The following is a 15,883-nucleotide window of genomic DNA, read 5'->3' as shown; positions in this document are numbered from 1 at the left end:
CTTGAACTATAATTACAACTTGTCTCTTGGGAGCTGGATGTTGGCTTTTTGTTCAGCCTTTAAAGTGAATAAACCTACTTATTGAAAATTTTCATTGCTGGTCACAACATATTTTTCTACTTCCTGTCTAGATAGGAAGTGAGGGGTATGGTCACAGATCTAGACAAAGACAGCATTTTTTCTCCTACAATTTGGCTTTAACCACTCGCCGACCGCCTAACGCAGATTGGCAGCGGCAGAGTGGCTCTCTTGTTCCTCCGCGCCGCCGTATGGCGTCATCTCACAAGGAGCGAGATTTGGTAAACAGCGGGGCACAGCGATCAGCCTGCCAGCAGCTAATCAGCTGCACAGAGTATAGCCTTGTCACTTAACTGTCCCTTGGAGAGGCTCACAATATAATCCCTATCGTAGGCATATGTCTATGTATGTTTAGTCTAGTGTATGCAATTTAGGGGGGGAAGGGGGGAAGATAAAAAAAATATTGTTTTTTTTAAACAAAATATAGGTCTTATTTTATCAATAAAAAAAAACGCAGCAGCAATCAAATTCCACCAAAAGAAAGCTCTATTTGTGAGAAGAAAAGGGTGAAAATTCATTCGGCTGCCAAGTTGCGTGACTGAGCAATAAAGCATTAATGTTGTGAAGTGCGGAATTGTAAAAAATGGCCTGGTCACTAAGAGGGTATAAACCTCGAGTCCTCAAATGGTTAAAATGTATCTCCAGTCACATAAGCAGAACAGTATTTTTTATCATGTGATAAGAGTGAATGCCAATATCCTGTTATCACTAGAATCCATTCAAATGTAAAGCACAAATTGACAAGGAAATGCCCCTTTTGTCACCTGCCTAATTCTAATAGCTAGCTTTCAATAAGAGGAGTTATTTCAGTACATGTCTAAACTCACCTCCATAAATCTGATGAATCCCTAGAAACTTACTACATAATTAAGCTATGTTAAAGTGGTTCATTACAATTTACTGAAATCCTAAAAAATCCCTGACGTTTTGACTGGATTAACTTTCAGGGAGCACAGAAAGGGTTAAGCCTCTGTCTTTTCCTGTATAGGCAGAGCCTTAGTGGTGCTGTGAGTAAAAGGTACTGATAAGTCTATTTGCACTCTGGTGTAGCTAAACAAACACACAGCTCAGTGCATTGGATTTCTACAGCATTTATATGTGTAAAGAAAACTTTTTATTGTGTGCTATGCAAGAGTGTGGTCCACTTGAACAGGAAATGATCAGTTGGGAGAGTGGAAAATGGGAGCTTAAAGCACAAGCCTAATGGTGGCCACTATTGATCCAATCTTTTTCTTCCACTTTTTCCAAATGTACAGTGGTGTGAAAAACTATTTGCCCCCTTCCTGATTTCTTATTCTTTTGCATGTTTGTCACACTTAAATGTTTCTGCTCATCAAAAACCGTTAACTATTAGTCAAAGATAACATAATTGAACACAAAATGCAGTTTTAAATGATGGTTTTTATTATTTAGTGAGGAAAAAAAAACTCAAAACCTACATGGCCCTGTGTGAAAAAGTGATTGCCCCCCCTTGTTAAAAAATAACTTAACTGTGGTTTATCAGACCTGAGTTCAATTTCTGTAGTCACCCCCTGGCCTGATTACTGCCACACCTGTTTCAATCAAGAAATCACTTAAATAGGAGCTATCTGACACAGAGAAGTAGACCAAAAGCACCTCAAAAGCTAGACATCATGCCAAGATCCAAAGAAATTCAGGAACAAATGAGAACAAAAGTACTGTAATTGAGATCTATCAGTCAGGTAAAGGTTATAAAGCCATTTCTAAAGCTTTGGGACTCCAGCGAACCACAGTGAGAGCCATTATCCACAAATGGCAAAAACATGGAACAGTGATGAACCTTCCCAGGAGTGGCTGGCCGATCAAAATTACCCCAAGAGCGCAGAGAAAACTCATCCGAGAGGTCTCAAAAGGCCCCAGGACCACATCTAAAGAACTGCAGGCCTCACTTGCCTCAATTAAGGTCAGTGTTCACAACTCCACCATAAGAAAGAGACTGGGCGAAAACGGCCTGCATGGCAGATATCCAAGGCGCAGACCACTTTTAAGCAAAAAGAACATTAAGGCTCGTCTCAATTTTGCTAAAAAAACATCTCAATGATTGCCAAGACTTGTGGGAAAATACCTTGTGGACCGCCGAGACAAAAGTTGAACTTTTTGGAAGGTGCGTGTCCTGTTAAATCTGTCGTAGAAGTAACACAGCATTTCAGCAAAAGAACATCATACCAACAGTAAAATATGGTGGTGGTAGTGTGATGGTCTGGGGTTGTTTTGCTGCTTCAGGATCTGGAAGGCTTGCTGTGATAGATGGAACCATGAATTCTACTGTCTACCAAAAAATCCTGAAGGAGAATGTCCGGCCATCTGTTCGTCAACTCAAGCTGAAGCGATCTTGGGTGCTGCAGCAGGACAATGACCCAAAAGACACCAGCAAATCCACCTCTGAATGGCTGAAGAAAAACAAAATGAAGACTTTGGAGTGGCCTAGTCAAAGCCCTGACCTGAATCCTATTGAGATGTTGTGGCATGACCTTAAAAAGGCAGTTCATGCTAGAAAACCCTCAAATAAAGCTGAATTACAACAATTCTGCAAAGATGAGTGGGCCAAAATTCCTCCAGAGCGCTGTAAAAGACTTGTTGCAAGTTATCGCAAACGCTTGATTGCAGTTATTGCTGCTAAGGGTGGCCCAACCAGTTATTAGGTTCAGGGGGCAATTTCTTTTTCACACAGGGCCATGTAGGTTTTGAGTTTTTTTCTCACTAAATAATAAAAACCATCATTTAAAACTGCATTTTGTGTTCAATTATGTTATCTTTAACTTATGGTTAACGGTTTTTGATGAGCAGAAACATTTAAAGGTGACAAACATGCAAAAGAATAAGAAATCAGGAAGGGGGCAAATCATTTTTCACACCACTGTATGTAGTGTAAGGGTAAATTGAGTGAATATATTGAATGGCTAATTTAGGCAGTTCCCTTATATTACATAGAAATGATCATATTGGATGACAAAGATTGGATCATTAGTGGCCGCCATTAGAAGGATCCTGCACAGACCCAAACCAAGGTTAGCTGGCTTGTGCTTCCAGCAACTTAACTTGTTCTTTGGGGGGTGAGATAAGAAAATAATTGGAACAAGAGAGAAGGTGCTCTACTTTTGGACAGTGAACAGACCTTTCTAATGGACCCCATACTAGTACATTACATCTACTAGTATATATTATATATTGTTATATAAATTCGTAAAGATGTCAAGGTTAGGAATTTTACATTCCAGGTGTAATTAAACAGAGTTTGCTGTAGGAAGGTTCATAGTCCCTAGTGTGTTAAAATGAATAATTTGATGATTTGCAGTTGTGGAAACCTATAAGATGGGAAATATCTGAAAATCTGGCACATGTCAAATCTTTATAGAAGAAAACCAGAGTTCCTTTCCAAATCAAGTTAAAGAAGAACTAAATATAAAGTACTTATGACATGTCAGAGTGAAGAGAGAGACAGCCATATAGAATATAAAAGTCAGGTCATCCTATATCCTGTGCAAAAATAAATAGCATCCTTTTACAGAGTTTCTTGGCTTTAACAATCAGTGTTCATACCATACAAAAGAATGCAGTTCTATGCAAATGTTTGAGCACCCTTGACTTAAATACTCTTCACTTACAAATGAATTAGATATGTAATTAACAGCTATTGCAGGAAATCTGAAAACATATTTGCAGATGTTAATGTTCCGTTGTTTTTTTTTGTTTTTTTTTTGCAAAGGCACCACTTTGGGGATTTATAGCTATTTCGTGTTGTCACTTTGACCACTGGAAAGAACTTGGGTCACTCCATGATGACTTAATTGCGATGCTGATTGTTGTACTTGGTCCTCACAGTGCTGCTGCAGTTCCTATAGCCCCTTACCCTTAATCTTCTGTCCAACCACTGTGGATGCTTCATGAATGGGTGCGTTACGGAAGTTGGAGATAGGGAGTGGAGTTGCAGGAAATCGGGAGATGAGATAGGAGGGGGAACTAGTGGGGGGAAATAGTTTGGAATGGGGGCTGCAGAACCTTGTAAGCTGCAGGCAGCAGGAAATAATGGCCGGCTCACACGCAAATCGCGAATTGTGTTTGCGATTTTGCGTTATGATTTTGCCTTAATTTGCAGCTTTCCTCCCGTTCAGCAGAACGAGAATCACAACACAAATGTCCCCAGAGTGCTGCATACAGCACGTTTGCAATTTATACAAATCTGAAATGCTGCAGTGAGAATGATCCCATAGGGATACATTAGCAGCGCTTTGCTGATTGCCGGCAATCAGCAAAGTGCTGAAAAGTGCGCAAGTGTGAACCATTCCTAAGTGTTGCACAGCTTTGCCTCTGCAGTAGGTTTCCATCCCATCATGTGGTTAGCACTGTTGTAATTAATTTAAGTAATGATGGAAATGGTGCCATCGTTGTCATTTCTTATATCAGTATTTTTTCTTCAGTACATTCAGAATACACTTTCTACCAAGACAAGATCTTCAGTACTTTACATACTGCTCACAGAAATAGTTTCAGCTTTAACATAATTGGAAATATTTCTCTCAACAGGCTTGTAAAAAAGATCAGTTTAATGTCCCCTGACTGATACAGGGTAAACATTTCATTAGGGTTATAAAAAGAATGAATAACTTTGTCATTATGTATATGTGAGCCAATGAACATTTATCTGAAAGTATATAAATCATGAAATCCCTTGTGCAAAATGTCATTGTGAGAAGTATAGGTTTTAGAAACGGTTCCATCAATGACAGGGAAGACAAACACAGTTAAACTGTTAAGCAAACAGGAACTAGAGTGTATAATTTGTTTGAACAGATTTCCCTTAGTAGCCTCACAATTGATCATGTTAGTTTTACGGTCATACAGTATTGTATTGTATTGTATTGTATTGTATCACTTAAAGTGCCCATACATCAGACAACTTTGGCGGCTGATCGACCAACCAATTTGATTATCGAATTGGTTGAAAATCAGTGCTGCCAAGTGCAGGCCCGAGCAGCGATGCAACCAATTTAGGTCCGAAATTGGTTGCATTAGTCGATCGCACCTGGTGCAAGATGTCGGGCCGAAGTTGGTTGATTGGGTGTGCAGTGGTTCCGATTTCAGAACGAGCGATGAAATGATGAAACCCCCGCCGCTGCCGCCGTAATGTATAAATGTGCCCCCCGTGTGTGCATTTATACATTACCTGTCCTGTGTCAGCCTCCATGCGGTATCCATAACCTTTGGGCCGCCTGAAGTCGCTGTGCACCAGTGGCGTGTACAGAGAGCCACCCGGAGGTTATGGACACCACGTGGAGGCTGATACAGGACAGATAAAGTTTAAATGCAAACACGAGGGGGGGGGGGGGACATTTATACATCAGATTCGATTAGAGATAAATTTGTCTCTTTGTCGAATCTGCCCATATACTGCAGGCCGATTCCCATCCAATTTCAGCATGAAATATTCAGGGAACCGGCTAAGCCTGCCGTGTCTGTGCTGTGCCTGTTGTTTGTAAGATTGGGTTAAAATATGTATTTATTTTAAAGAACAACTGAAGATTCTAATGATTTAGATGTAGTCTAGGCACCCAGTTATGTCTTCCGGTAGCTTTCTTTGGAACCAGCACTCCATCCCGAAATATATGAGTCCTACCAGCTAGTGCACGGTAAATTGGAAGTTCAATTGGGCAACACTGAAGCTATGAAAAAAAACGAAATAATCAGATTTTCAAGCGGGAATCAAAATTTGCGTACTAATGCCACCCCAGTTTCCAATATTTTAAAGCTTGACATACAGTCAGTAAGTAACCTGGACATTCATAAAAAAGTCAAAATTTGTATGTAAAAGTGTTAGTGTACCTATACTCCTTGATCTCGCTCTCGTGGATGGGAGGGCCAGCACATGCACAGTAATGTGTGACTTGCTGGACTCACATGCTCTATTGGGGCCTTTTACAGACGATTGGAGAGGGACAGTAGTGAACGAGAAGAGCAGTAATCATGAAGACGCCTGACCACACATGCCTGTAGTCGCTATTTAAGCAGTTCTCTCTGTCTCTAGTTTTCTTTAAAATACACCTTCCACCAAAAACAACAAGTTCTCTTTTTTTTCTATGTCACTGTCACTTACAGAAAGTATTATTATCTTACAGTTGTCTACTTACATGCCACTATTCTGGCAGTTGGGTTGTACTACTGTGGTCCATTGAGTCTTTTTGAAAATAAGGAGAGAATCTCCCATGAAAAGTTTAACTAGTCCAAAACTTGTTAGCGCTATTAGATTTATTCTAGGTACAATAAGTTACAGCTGCATAGGAAAAACTATACATGATGTTTACATTTTACAATTCTTTGTGATAGGAATCCTTCAACACTAGATATTATGTTCTGAGCATTACTTTTTTCAGTAATTTTGAGACAAGCTTACTTTTATCTGGCTGCTCCCCAACTCTTACAATTTTTTCTTGCTGCTTCTCAGCCCTGCTAGTTATTACTTCTGTACAGTAGCATGCTAGCTGTTCCTCCTGCTCTCCCCATCACAGTGAAATAAGTTACTCCCCTGGGCCAAACATTATGGATGAAGCCTACAGCCCCACTGTATGTCCTCCTTTCTGGCATCTCTTTGAGTAGTAGCGAAAAAAATGAAAATATGTACTTCTGTTAGTTCTAGAATAAAAGAAACTTCAAATTATTGACTAGATGGTATAGAACACCAGATACATTGGCAGCTGTATATCAGGGTGTAAGTGATAGGTGTTGGAGGAGTTGTGGGGCAAAAGGTACATTGATACATTTGGTGTGGGAGTGTCGGGTAGTGTCTAGTTTCTGGAATCGTGTGGTGGAGTGTATTGAAAGATTGTGTGAGGAATGTGGTGACTGGGATCCCGCGAAGATGTTGCATGGAACGCCAGTTTCCATTAGTAGATACAGTATAAGAGATTGCTTGCTCCTCAATTATTGATAGCTGCTAATAGTTTAATCCCTGTTAAGTGGAGGTGCCAGGATTCTCCTACTCTCAAAGAATGGATTGGAAGGGTAAATGTGGTTAAGAACATGCAGAATCAGATTGCTCTACAGCAAGATAAGTTGGAGGTCTTTAATAGTAAATGGGAAAAGTAGAATGAGTTTCAGGATACGGTGGAATATGGGAACATGGTGGAGATGTAGGGGAGGAGTCTCTTGTTGAGGAGGTAGAAAATATTTGATGTATTTAGTAGGTTGGGAGTCTTTTTCTATGGTATGCCACGGGTTGGATATGGTGAGGATTACAATGTTTGGATTGGGAGGAGGAGGAGGTAGGAGAATGGTTTGTTTTTGGGTTGATTTTGTTTTGTATTATGAAAATTTAGTAAAAATTGGGAAGAGAGTATTATTTTGTTGGAGTTAGTTGTTGTTCATGGAACTGTTCTCTTTTCTTCAATAAATTATATACCGGTATATAAATAAATGTCCTCCTGTATGGTGTGGCCCAGAGATGAAAATGTTGTCATGGCATTGAAGTCAGAAAAGGCAGTAGGCAGAATGCTATAGATAAGGACTTAAAGCACTGGAGGGAAGACAGCTGATGGGATGTGTACATAAAGCATGGAGGAGGTTCCAGGACCCCATAAAGTTTTGCCATAGGCACCAGTTAATTACAGTGTTATGCCCCAGCAGCTGATTGATGTTTGTACATGCACACTTTTCTTCAAAACCTGAAATCTTATTCAGATAAAAACTTATTGATAAATGTTTTTCGTTTTTTTTTTTTAAAAAAGCAAGCCAATACCTACAGTGACATTCCAGCCAAACCATTTATTTGTAAGTTATTTGTAAGTTTCAATGGGAAGCGCAAGGATTTTGCAGCCAATCAACTGGACATCAAACCAAGAAATATCTTGTCATATTGGACATAGACAGCCATAAAACCTGAAATATTTTAATGATTTTTCTGTTTCTTTTTCGAGAAACTCCCATTCATGAGATAAATAGATACTGTAGCGAAAAATTGTAAAATTTAAAATATGTGTGAACATAAACAAATAAGAAGTACGTTTTTCCAGAGTAAAATAAGTCATAAATTACTTTTCTCCTATGTTGCTGTCACTTACAGTAGGTAGTAGAAATCTGACAGAAGCGACAGGTTTTGGAGTAGTCCATCTCTTCATGGGGGGATTCTCAGGGATTTTGTAAAGATCGGTGTCAGCACACAGAGAGAATCTGATTATTGATGATGTGCAGAATCATCAACAATACAGATGTATACCTAATTATGGATGATCTGCAGAATCACCAACAATACAGGTATGACTAACCTCTGGACACCTAATAATGTGTAAGTGTTTGGTGTAACTGTAGGCTATCTCCTGTGAGGCGGGAGATACAGGCAGCTTAGCCAAGAACCACCTGAGGGGCAGGTGGCCCTGGAAAGTGCAGGAACTATCCCCTAGAGAGAGAGGGAATAAAGAGGACCTGGCAACCAGGGATATCTGGAGATTAGATATAGACTGTACTGCAGCCAGGAGAAGAGGCCACTGGCTGCTAACAGGCCGGACTCCCTGAGGAGCAGGAGTCCTAGTGCAACTGACACTTGGTGGAATTGTGTCACTGCTAGTACAGATAGACTGAGCACTCAAGGAGTGAGTGACAGCCTGGAAGGCCGGGCAGGCCGGGTCAGCAACACACGAGCAGATAAGGTACAGAGCCAGAAGGCTGATTCAGTAACCGGGTACAGGCAGGGTCTGGCAATAGGAAGGCAGATATGCAGGGGTACCGAATCAGAAGGCAATAGAGAGGTCGACAGAGAAAATAGTCATAACAGAAATAGAGCAGAGTCCTAGTCTGGGGTGTGAGGTCCGTGGTCTCGACACCCAGGAACTAGTCTAACGTATAAGACAGCAATGACACAGTAATCCTAAACCTGGGTGTGAGGTCCTTGGTCACAACACCCCGGAACTGGTCTAAAGTATAACACAGCAATGACACAGCAATCCTAAGCTTGGGTGTGAGGTCCTTGGTCACAACACCCCGGAACTGGTCTAAAGTATAACACAGCAATGACACAGTAATCCTAAGCTTGGGTGTGAGGTCCTTGGTCACAACACCCTGGAACTGGTCTAAAGTATAACACAAGCGCAATCTGGCTAAGTGTGAATTCCCAGGTCCACCTGGTTCTAACACACTGTGGGATCTGACTATGGTCTGAGTGCTCACACGTATGTATTCGCAACGGCTGACAACTTGAGACTGACCAGCGAGATCTATATATAGTAAAGTGCTCCTCAGCGCCACCCAGCTCTACTCAGCCAATCAAAGCCTGCACTGGGACCAGCTGATCAACCTGATCAGCTGATCCCTCTCCTATTGGCATAAAGGTCCTGCCTCCCAGCGCGCGCGCGCGTAGCGCTCCATCTGTGTGCACTAGAAGGCTCAGACAAACCAGACGCATGCTGCTGTGCAGAAACCGCCGGTCTGAACGCGGAGACAGCCGCCCCGCTGCCAGACCGCGCGGCGGCATCTCTGCAATACATTACAGATTTATTTATTTTCAGAAGCACTTCGTGAATGGCAGATGCTCTGTCCAACTGCCAAAAAACTGTGTAGCAAGCAGGAAAGCTGGCCAACATCATTGTTTAAATGCTTTTTAGGGAATATCTTTATAAAGAATAAAAGCCTATGAAGAGAATCCCCTATGAAGAGATGGACTAGTCCAAAACCTGTCGCTTCTGTCAGATTTCTACTATCTATTGTAAGTGACAGCAACATAGCAGAAAAGTAATACATGGCTCATTTTACTCTGGAAAAAATGTACTTTGTCTATGTTTGCATATATTTTACATTTTACAATTTTTCGCTATAGTGCCCCTTTAACATCAGGAATTCAATTTCCATAGGGGACATCTGCATAGTAAGAAAGATGTCCATATCGTTGGCATTTAATTCTGTAATAAACTGTTGACAGAGATCAGCTAAACCATTCCACATAAAAAGCAGGTTGGCAGTACAACGATACCAGCCTAAAATGTGGGGTGGTACATTGCATACATTTCTACGACCACAATCTCACTTTCCCAGAACCCCAAAACGATTATCGGTATAGTATTGGGCTCCTTGTGCACCTTCTCCTAGTTCTTTGCTATCGTAGCCAAGTCTTGTTCACAGCACTTTGCTACTTTGCCATTAATTGCACAATATATGTGCACACTATATGTAGGGCTCCATGTGTGTATGTGTGTGTGTGTGTGTATATATATATATATATATATATATATATATATATATATATATATATATATATATATATATATATATATATATATATATATCCCTAGCAAATTTTGACATAAAGTTCCTTTTATTCAACCAGCAAGTCACTTTTTTGACAGGAAATTACATAGGTGTCTCCCGAAAGATAATAAGATGATGTACAAGAGGAATTATTGTGGAAAAAAACATTTTATCAGTGCACAGAAGGTGCACAGTGAGCCCAATACTATACCGATAATCGTTTCGGAGTTCAAGTAAAAATTTGCCAGGGGTATGAATAATCGTGGGGAGCACTGTGTGTGTATATATATATATATATATATATATATATATATCTTTATGCTATGCACTAACCATTCATTATAAGTTCTTTATAATAAGTCCATACTGGATTTCATGTTTTGGTCAATACTAGAGAACCCGGGTTCTACACCCTCATGAAGCTCATTCATGAGCACCTTGATTGTTTATCCTGATCGTATCTATTTGTGCAATATTTATTCTACAGAAATTGTGATGCAATATACCACAAATGGTCATATATACTGTTGGAGAGGAATATTTTAATTGTTTTTATGTTTACTTTATAGTGTAATATTTGTAGCAATAAATTTGTTATACTTTTGCCTAAATACAGTGTGTGGTGCTTATGGTGGGCCATAGAGTCGGTGCTCTTTTTTCTTACAGTGGGAAGCGAAAGTATGGGCAACGTTGTTAATCGTCATGATTTTCCTGTATAAATCGTTGGTTGTTACAATAAAAAATGTCAGTTAAATATATCATATAGGAGACACACACAGTGATATTTGAGAAGTGAAATTAAGTTTATTGGATTTACAGAAAGTGTGCAATAATGATTTAAATAAAATTAGGCAGGTGCATACATTTAGGCACTGTTGTCATTTTATTGCTTTCAAAACCTTTAGAACTAATTATTTGAACTCAAATTGGCTTGGTAAGCTCAGTGACCTCTGACCTACATACGCAGATGAATCCAATTATAAGACTATTTAACCACTTAAGGACCGCAGTCTTTTCACCCTTAAGGACCAGAGCCTTTTTTCCATTCAGACCACTGCAGCTTAAATGGTTTATTGCTCAGTCATACAAGCTACCATCTAAATGAATTTTACCTCCTTTTCTTGTCACTAATACAGCTTTCTTTTGGTGCTATTTGATTGGTGCTGCGATTTTTACTTTTTATTCTATTCATCAAAAAAGACATGAATTTTGGCAAAAAAATGATTTTTTTAACTTTCTGTGCTGACATTTTTCAAATAAAGTAAAATTTCTGTATACATGCAGCGCGAAAAATGTGGACAAACATGTTTTTGATTAAAAAAAACCCATTCAGTGTATATTTATTGGTTTGGGTAAAAGTTATAGCGTTTACAAACTATGGTGCAAAAATTGAATTTTCCCATTTTGAAGCATCTCTCTCATTTCTGAGCACCTGTCAGGTTTCATGAGGTGCTAGAATTCCAGGATAGTATAAATACCCCCCAAATGACCCCATTTTGGAAAGAAGACACCCCAAAGTATTCACTAAGAGGCATGGTGAGTTCATAGAAGATTTTATCTTTTGTCACAAGTTAGCGGAAAATGACACTTTGTGACAAAAAAAATAAATAAAAAAAAGTTTCCATTTCTGCTATCTGGTGACAAAAAAAAATGAAATCTGCCACGGACTCACCATGCCCCTCTCTGAATACCTTGAAGTGTCTAGTTTCTAAAATGGGGTCATTTGTGGGGTGTGTTTATTGTCCTGGCATTTTGGGGGGTGCTAAATTGTAAGCACCCCTGTAAAGCCTAAAGGTGCTCATAGGACTTTGGGCCCCTTAGCGCACCTAGGCTGCAAAAGAAATGTCACACATGTGGTATCGCCTTACTCAGGAGAAATAGTATAATGTGTTTTGGGGTGTATTTTTACACATACCCATGATGGGTGGGAGAAATATCTCTGTAAATGAGATTTCTTTTGATTTTTTTACACACAATTGTCCATTTACAGAGATATTTCTCCCACCCAGCATGGGTATGTGTAAAAATACACCCCAAAACACATTATACTACTTCTCCTGAGTACGGCGATACCACATGTGTGACACTTTTTTGCACCCTAACTGCGCTAAGGGGCCCAAAGTCCTATGAGTACCTTTAGGATTTCACAGGTCATTTTGAGGCATTTATTTTCTAGACTACTCCTCACGGTTTAGGGCTCCTAAAATGCCAGGACAGTATAGGAACCCTACAAGTGACCCCATTTTAGAAAGAAGACACCCCAAGGTATTCCGTTAGTAGTATGGGGAGTTCATAGAAGATTTCATTTTTTTTTCACAAGTTAGCGGAAATTGATTTTTATTGTTTTTTTCACAAAGTGTCATTTTCCACTAACTTGTGACAAAAAATAAAATCTTCTATGAATTCCCCATACACCTAATTGAATACCTTGGGGTGTCTTTTTTCTAAAATGGGGTCACTTGTGGGGTTCCTATAATGCCCTGGCATTTTAGGGGCCCTAAACCGTGAGGAGTAGTCTAGAAACCAAATGCCTCAAAATGACCTGTGAAATTCTAAAGGTACTCATAGGACGTTGGGCCTCTTAGCGCACCTAGGTTGCAAAAAAGTGTCACACATGTGGTATCGCCGTACTCAGGAGAAGTAGTATAATGTGTTTTGGGGTGTATTTTTACACATACCCATGCTGGGTGGGAGAAATATCTCTGTAAATTAAAATGTTTTGATTTTTTTTACACACAATTGTCCCTTTACAGAGAGATTTCTCCCTCCCAGCATGGGTATGTGTAAAAATACACCCCAAAACACATTATACTACTTCTCCTGAGTACGGCGATATCACATGTGTGACACTTTTTTGCAGCCTAGGTGCGCTATGGGGCCCAACGTCCTATTCACAGGTAATTTTGAGGCATTTGGTTTCTAGACTACTCCTCACGGTTTAGGGCCCCTAAAATGCCAGGGCAGTATAGAAACCCCACAAGTGACCCCATTTTAGAAAGAAGACACCCCAAGGTATTCCGTTAGGTGTATGGTGAGTTCATAGAAGATTTTATTTTTTGTCACAAGTTAGTGGAAAATGACACTTTGTGAAAAAAAACAATACAAATCAATTTCCGCTAACTTTTGACAAAAAATAAAATCTTCTATGAACTCGTCATACACCTAACGGAATACCTTGGGGTGTCTTCTTTCTAAAATGGGGTCACTTGTGGGGTTCCTATACTGCCCTGGCATTTTAGGGGCCCAAAACCACGAGGAGTAGTCTGGAAACCAAATGCCTCAAAATGACTGTTCAGGGGTATAAGCATCTGCAAATTTTGATGACAGGTGGTCTATGAGGGGCCGAATTTTGTGGAACCGGTCATAAGCAGGGTGGCTTCTTAGATGACAGGTTGTATTGGCACTGAAGTGCAGGAATGTTCTCAAATCATGACCTGGACATGGCAATTAAGTCGTACCAGCAGTGATCAGAAAAAAAATTTCTGTCACTGCGGTGGGGCGGGTGAGGGTTTGGCCGGGTGATCAGAAGCCCGCAGGGGGCATATTAGGGCCTGATCTGATGGGTAGCAGTGACAGGTGGTGACAGGGGGTGACGGGGTGGTTGATAGGTGATCAGTAGGTGATTACAGAGGAGAATATATGCAAGCAATGCACTGGCGAGTTGATCAGAGGGGGTCTGGGGGGCTAATTTAGGGTGTGGGCAGGTGATTGGGTGCCCGCAAGGGGCAGATTAGTGTCTGATCTGATGGGTAGCAGTGACAGGTGGTGACGGGCTGATTGATGGGTGATCAGTGGATGATTAGAGGGGAGAACAGATGTAAACAATGCACTTTCAGAGGTGATCTGAGGGTGGGTCTGCACGCAATCTGAGGGTGTGGGTGGGTGATCAGGTGCCCACAAAAGGCAGGTTAGGGTCTGATCTGATGGGTGGCAGTGACAGGTGGTGACAGGGGGTGATTGATGGGTGATTGACAGGTGGTCAGTGGGTGATTATAGGGAAGAATAGATGTATACAGTACACAGGGGGGAGGGTCTAGGGAGGATCTAAGGGTGTGGGGGGTGGGTGTTCAGGAGCCCCCAGGGGGCAGTTTAGGACCTAATCTAAAAAATAGCGTTGAGATAGTGACAGGGAGTGATTAATGGGTGATTAGGGGGGTGATTGGGTGCAAACAGGTGTCCCAGGGGTGGGCAGGGGGGGTCTGATGGGTGCAGTGGGCGATCAGGGGGCAGGATCAGTGTGCTTGGGTACTTACTAGGAGGGCTGCAACCTGCCCTGGTGGTCCCTCAATCACTGGGACCACCAGGGCAGGAGGCAGCCTGTATAATACGCTTTGTATACATTACAAAGCGTATTATCCGCTTTACATGCAGAAGATCGGGGGTTAACAACCCGCCGCCGCTGCTAATTGGCTGGCGGGTTGACGTCGCGGGTGGGCACATCCAGCATGCGATCCCCGGCCAGCTAGTCCGCAACGAGCCACCGCCGATCGGCGTATTGCGTGGTCGTTGCGGGCTCCACTTTGCCGCCGCCCCTAGGTAGGGGCGGCCGGCAAGTGGTTAAAATCACAATCCAGTTATATATATATATATATATATATATATATATATATATATATATAGAGAGAGACATATATATATATATATATATATAGATCTATATATATATAGATCTATATATATATATATAGATCTATATATATATAGATCTATATATATATATATAGATCTATATATATATATAGATCTATATATATATATATATATATAGATCTATATATATATATAGATCTATATATATATAGATCTATATATATATATATAGATCTATATATATATATAGATCTATATATATAGATCTATATATATATATAGATCTATATATATATATAGATCTATATATATATATATATATATATATATATATATATATAGATCTATATATATATATATATATATATATATATATATATATATATAGATCTATATATATATAGATCTATATATATAGATCTATATATATATATAGATCTATATATATATATAGATCTATATATATATATAGATCTATATATATATATAGATCTATATATATATATAGATCTATATATATATATAGATCTATATATATATATAGATCTATATATATATATAGATCTATATATATATATAGATCTATATATAGGTGGTTGGGAGGGGATCAAGGGATACATGGGGGGGAGAGAGCTGGAAAAAAGTTTATTTTTACACTAAAATCGCACAGCCTGTCACGGCTGCAGGCTGTGCGTCTCTCCCTGTCACACAAGATCCACAGTGACAGGGAGAGGGAGGCGGAGAGGGAGGCGGAACGGCAACTATGTTGCCTTTCGGAGGGTGATCGCTGTGATTGGCTCACAGCGATCACACGGCAGGGAGCCAATCAGTGACGGCTCCTGCCGATACCCGGAAGCCTTAGCTGTCACAAGACAGCTAAGTGCAGCCGGTTCGGTGCGCGCGATCGCGGCGGGGAGCGGCGGCGCCGGTGATAGAGATCTACGCCTTGCCAGCCAGGAGCCCATCA

This window comes from Hyperolius riggenbachi, chromosome 1, assembly GCF_040937935.1.
Source record: "Hyperolius riggenbachi isolate aHypRig1 chromosome 1, aHypRig1.pri, whole genome shotgun sequence".
NCBI classification, from domain to species: Eukaryota; Metazoa; Chordata; class Amphibia; order Anura; family Hyperoliidae; genus Hyperolius; species Hyperolius riggenbachi.
Note: the sequence above shows the minus strand (reverse complement) of the source record.